Genomic DNA, 6282 nt, shown 5'->3' on the forward strand with positions numbered 1-6282 from the left:
AATTGGAGAGGACAATACATATCTTGGAGGATATGTTACGGGCTTGTGTATTGGACTTCGGTGGTAGTTGGATTCGGTTTCTGCCACTAGTGGAGTTTGCCTATAACAATAACTTCCAGGCTAGTATAGGGATGGCACCTTTCAAGGCTTTGTATAGACAGAGGTGTTGATCTCCTTTATATTGGGATGAGGTCAGTGAACGTCAGGTTTAAGGACCTGAACTCATGCAACAGGCATCTGAGAAGGTAGGTTTGATCCGGGAGAGGATTAGCTCGGCTCAAAGTCGAAAGAAGAGTTACGTGGATGTTTGCCGCCATAAGTTGGAGTTCGAGGTGGGGGGTAAGGTATTCCTTAGAATCGCTCCTATGAAGGGAGTGACGAGATTCGGAAGGAAGGGCAAGTTGACCCTAAGGTATATCGGACCATTCGAGGTACTTGAACAAGTGGGTCCAGTAGCCTACAGCTTTGCATTACCCCCAGAACTCTCGAGGGTCCACGATGTATTTCACGTATCCATGTTGAGGAGATATGTGTTGGATCCGTCGCATGTTATCAGTTACAAGTCTTTGGGACTTGAGGATACTTTAGCGTATGAGGAGATACCTATTCAGGTTCTGGACCGTAAAGTTTAGAAGCTTCGTACCAAAGAAATACTGTTAGTAAAGGTATTGTGGCAAAACCACGAGGTTGAGGAAGCTTCTTGGGAACTGGAAACGGAAATACGCCGGAAGTATCCGTAGTTGTTCTGAGTAGTACTTAGATAGCAGGGTGGTATGAGTATGTATGTATGTATGTAATCCTCTGTTATCATATTGTATTTGGTGGTTAGTCTCTGGGAGAGTCTTGTTGTATTGTAAGCTCCCGAGACCGCGTATGTATATGACCACTGTATTCCTCCGCCATAAGTGAGGGAATGTATGTATGTATCGTAATGGGGCTGCATATAAATGGCCGCCGTATTCTCTAGAGTACGTATGTAGGTATCATGACGGGGCTGAGTATAAATAGCCGTCGTTTCACCTCAGAGTATGTATGTATGTAATAGTGTGAATGTGTTTGTAATGAGAGATTGCAAATTTCGAGGACGAAATTTTTGTGAGGAGGGGAGATTGTAAGAACCTGAATCGTGGTGTATGGGTTTATTGTGTAAAAAAAGGGAAAAATGGAAGTTGCACAGACTTCGTCAACAAGGCCGTAATTCGTCGACGAAGGTAGAAGGATTCTCGTCCACGAAATTTAGAGGTCTGTCGACGAGGAAAAGCCGAGAGGTTTGGAAAATTTAAATATCAGGGTTCGTTGATGAAATCGCTGCCTCGTCCACGAAATCCCTGAAGACTTCGTCGACGAGGACACCATTTTGTCGACGAAGCCTCTCGGGTCAGAGGTCTTTATAAGGATATTTTTAGCTTGCTTCATTGTTAAGTTTTGGAAAAGCTCTCTCTCTCTCTCTCTCTCTCTCTAGAACTCTCCCTCCACTCTCTCTCTCTAGTTTTGGTTGCCGATCGTTGCCCGGTTCGTGGATCCAAGGTTACTACGAGAATCAGTGAAGGATTCTCTACGTTTCTAGTGGATCAGAATCTTGATTCGAGCGTTTTTCGAGTCTCGGGCTAAAATTGAGGTAAGGCTCGGTTTTCGTTTCTGATTTGGTATATGTATAGTAGTACAGATTGTTAGTATGTTTTGTACTATGGTTTGTAGGTTTCGGGATCTCGGTTTGTAGTTTTGAGGACCGTAGAGTTCATAGTTGGTTTTCGAGTTAAGGTAAGGGGATTCTGTTTTTATCAGTCCATTTTTGAAATTAGGATCGGTAAGCCTGTAGGCTACGATCATATGTATGTTTTGGCTACTTATTTTGGGAAATCTATCGGGTAAAAATGTGGGATTTTTGGGTTACAATTTTTGAAAAAATTAGGGATTTCGGGTATCATCTCTATTTTGTTTGGAAATCTGTTGGTTGTGATAAAACTATATTATTGAGGTGACCGTAATCCATATTTGCATAAACTGTATACTTGAAATTGTAAATGATATGATTTACCATAAACCAAATAAGTGTGGTATGTATGGTTCTATGTATTTGTTCCAGGTATTTGTAAAATAGTTATGTAGCGGCTAATTACCGTACGCTGAAATATATAGGGACGTGAGTTCCAAAATGATTCTAGGTTTTGTGAAATTGGCTAGTGGCGGCTAATTACCGTACGCTGAAACAGCTATGTGGCGGCTAATTACCCTACGTTGTGCCATGGATTGGTTAACTACCGTAGGCAAGAGTGTCCAGCTCTATATCCGAGGGTGTGAAATACCACCAGTCTAATTCCGGTTGGTCACCGAAGTGGTGTGAGCTATATGCTACATCGTATGAAGCAATGGATTCATTGTGGGCCTAAGTCGTCGCAGCGTAGTTTTCCATGTGGCAATGTAATCGTGGTGAGACTAGGTGACCTTGTGTAGTTGCGTATGTAGCAATGTAATCACTATTGAGCCTGAGTCGTAGATCTTCGTAGTTGCATGTGTAGTAATGTAATCGCTGTGAGATTAAGTGACCTAGTGTAGTTGCGTATGAGGCAATGGATTCACCATTGGGCCTTGATCGTCGCAGCGTAGTTGCGTATGTAGCAATGTAATCGCTATGAGACGAGGTGACCTGGTGTAGTTGCGAACTAGTGTAACGAAACTGACCGTATGTTTGTATGTATGTATGTTGGGTATCGTATGAACTGGTATGGTATTGTGAAAATACTAGAACTGTATGGAATTGTATGAAACTGTACAAATTATTTCAAACTGTATCGTATGTATAGTGTTATGAAGTATGTAAAATGACACTGGTATGCCACACACTGATATAAACTATTTTCTTCCTTACTGATAGGTGTCTCACCCTGAATGTACGTACAATATTTTCAAGGCCTTCAGGTAGTGGTAAGTAGCATCCTAGCATCCGAAAGCAAGGGGTGTCGTAGCTACTGGTAGTACCTTTTAGGTACGAGTTTTGGTATCCAGGTTCTCAGTATAGTTTTGTGGATACCTGGAGTATGTGTTGTAATTATGGGAATGTATATTCTAGTTGTATAGACTCTAGTATGATACTGTTATTGTATAAAAGAACGTATTCTGCTGCGTATTATGGATGAGTATGAATGATTGTGTGTATGTATGTGGGCATCCGTTTACCCCACGAGGTCGGATCCCCTTTCTGTATTGTATTATATATGTTTAAATTGATATAGAGACAGGTTAGGTTACTTAAACTCACACCTGGGACCCACCTGCGAGTTCAGGGCATGACGGATAATGGAAAAGCTCTCCTTGTGACTATGGAAAATGGTTGGACAGTTGTTCATCCTGTGAAATGCAATAATAGAAATAAGGGGTGTAGGCCTCCTCGAGGTCTACTCTTGTTGCGTTCTCTTGGATTTCTGGGTATGCCTAGTTTTGATTGTACTTATCTCTAGGTTTTTTCTAGTTTTGATGATGCTTGTTTTAAACCTTGGTGCCTTGGGTATGCCTAGGTTTGATTGTATTTGCTTCTAGATTTTCCTAATTCTGATGCTACTTGTTTTGATTGGGAGCTTTGACCTCCCTACTTGGTGTATGTTCGGAGTTTTCTGTACATATTCCATTTTGATCAATAAAACTTACATTTACCGATCAAAAAAAAAAAAAGGAAGATGGGAAGAGTGAGAGAGAAGAATGACATGATGAAAGAATGGAAAAAATTATATTCAATACAAGGAGGAAGAACATGATGATTATTTTTTTAAAGTATTGATTATAAGGAAAAAATGATTTTATTTATCATTCTAATTTAATGGGCAAGTTACCAAAAAAAATTTTTTTAAACCAATTAGGAAAAAAGAAAATGAAAATCGTGGAACACAATTCTACTAAAGAATGAAAAATCATTCTCATTTTTTATGAGATTAAAATTAGATGGAAGAGGGATACTGATTATTGTAAAAGTTCTAATCATTAATATGGTGATTGTTTTAGTTTAATAGCGAAAAAAAATTAGATCCTCTTCCGAAAGGATCAATTTGGCCTCCTCTCCTGGCCTTATCATTCAAAGAAAACATTTCAAATAATATATATTTCACATGATAAGACTCACTAAAACTATCACTAATATATAATTATTAGTGACAGATCAAAATCATCACTAATAGTAGATTATTAGTGACGAAAATATTCGCCACTAATACCCAAAAAATCTACTATTAGTGATGAAAATACTAGTGACGATTTTTCACTAATAATGAGTTTTTAGTGATGATTTGTAATTTTTTCATTAATACTTTAACTAATAGTGACAAATTGAATTTTCGTCACTAATGATCCATTATTAGTGACGAATTTTGCTCGATCACTAATAAATTCATCACTACAAATTACTTTTTTTATAGTATATATGGAGTGCTTTTATTGGATAGAAAGACCTGATGGGACCTAATTTTTCTCGTTTAACAAACTATTGTGCAACTAGCTTTTAGCATTAGGTGTTGTATGCATTTAAATCATATTTATATATATAAAAAAAATTAAACAACACCAACAAGAAAACTAGAAAATAAGACAATATTTTTAGAGTTCTTTGAAAAGAAAGAATAAAAATAAAGAACTTTTCAAAATTCACTTAAATAGTGATTATGGAAACCACTTATATTGTAAGAAGTGTTTGTTGTTATATAAGTCACATGTCATTTTTTATTTATTTATAAAAGTGCTTAATTGATAAGTGTGGTAAGCACTTTCTTTTTAAGTGCTCCTAAACCATGGCTAAGTAATGCAAAATCAAAAAGTAAGAAAGGAATTTACCAGTCAACTATATTTATATGTTACTATCATGAGATTGATGTTTTACCAAAGCGATATCAACTATGAGTAGCACAAACTTATTAGGTCAAGCATGGCTCGCCCCTTGTGCCCTCTTCCATTAAAATAAATATCTACATATAAATATTGTTAAATAGAATATTAATGGAATTTAAGTCACTTATAACTAGCAGGTTTAAATTTTTAGTAGTAGTAGTGCAATCCACATATATATCTACAAAGCAATAGGTAAGTATATAAATATAATATTTTAAGAGATAAGTATACCAATTGTTATTTAATTAATATTAACTCAAGTAATATTAGAAGCACAACCTCTCATATTAAAAAATAGATATAACTTTAATTTTTTATTTTTGGACACACCGAGTTTCTTGGGCTTACATGCCAGACTAATCCCACGTCTACGCCTGTCGTGCCCTCAATCAACACGTAGGCGGTAAATTGCAGATGTGCGCTATAGGTCGGAGGGTCTGAACCCCAGACTTTACCTTTGTTCAAGGTGATCTGGTGAACCTCTTTATCACTTGAACTTATTTTTTTAAGTTTATTTTCTTCTATCTGCGGAGAAATCTTAGATTTGGATTTATATTAAATTTAGATTATATATAATATATCATTATATTAAAATTTATTTAAATTTACCTAAATTCAAATCTATGATTGGAAATTCATATTCTAATTTTTGTATTTGATTTTATTTTGTTTCGAGTAATTAACTTAGGAGTACAGTTTCTCGCTTAGCAATAAAATGTAAAAAGAAAAGGATAAAAAAAATACTTATGAGAACTGAGCCCAGAGCACACCCGAGGAGTTTGGACTATAGATGATACTGAGCAAGGACAGTCCTACAGTAGTACTACAGTCGTATTTTAAATTAAATCTCGGAAACAGGAGTGCAGCAACAGGGTCCATAGCTCAGTGGTAGAGCATTTGACTGCAGATCAAGAGGTCACCGGTTCGAACCCGGTTGGGCCCTCCTTCCTTATACGTTTTAGTTTTTACAGTGTCATTAACGCCTGTTTTCCCTTTGGGGGTCTTGTTTGGCTCGGATGGTTAAAGTATTAAATTTATTTATTAGTTGATCTATTATTGAGCCTTTTTTTTGTTTTTATTTTAATTATAAACTTCAAAGAAAAGGCCATTTAAAGGGAAAAAATAGAAAAAAAATATATAGTTTAAAAGCTATCTTTTCATTTAAAAATTTTAAAACTATCTTTTCGTCTAAAAATTATTTCTTCCTTTAATTTATATACTAGTCGTAAGCACACCAAATACATGTGCCAAATGGATAAAAAGTGTGACGTTTCGTCCCAAAAAAAAAAATGAAAAGAAAAAGGATTGAACTTTTTTATGATTAGATTTGAAACATATAAGTTTTGGAATTGAACATAATTCCAAAAAAATTAGGAGGTGAATTGTTTTTTAAGTTTTGAATATTATTTT

General features: G+C 36.0%; 1 non-coding gene across 1 annotated transcript; it reads left to right on the forward strand.

Annotated features, from left to right (window-relative positions):
• The first annotated feature begins 5743 nt into the window (after nt 1-5743).
• TRNAC-GCA (transfer RNA cysteine (anticodon GCA)) lies at nt 5744-5815 on the forward strand. Its single transcript has one exon. It is a non-coding gene; the product is annotated as a tRNA-Cys (tRNA).
• Nucleotides 5816-6282: the final 467 nt, after the last annotated feature.

This window comes from Malania oleifera, chromosome 8, assembly GCF_029873635.1.
Source record: "Malania oleifera isolate guangnan ecotype guangnan chromosome 8, ASM2987363v1, whole genome shotgun sequence".
Lineage (NCBI taxonomy): Eukaryota > Viridiplantae > Streptophyta > Magnoliopsida > Santalales > Ximeniaceae > Malania > Malania oleifera.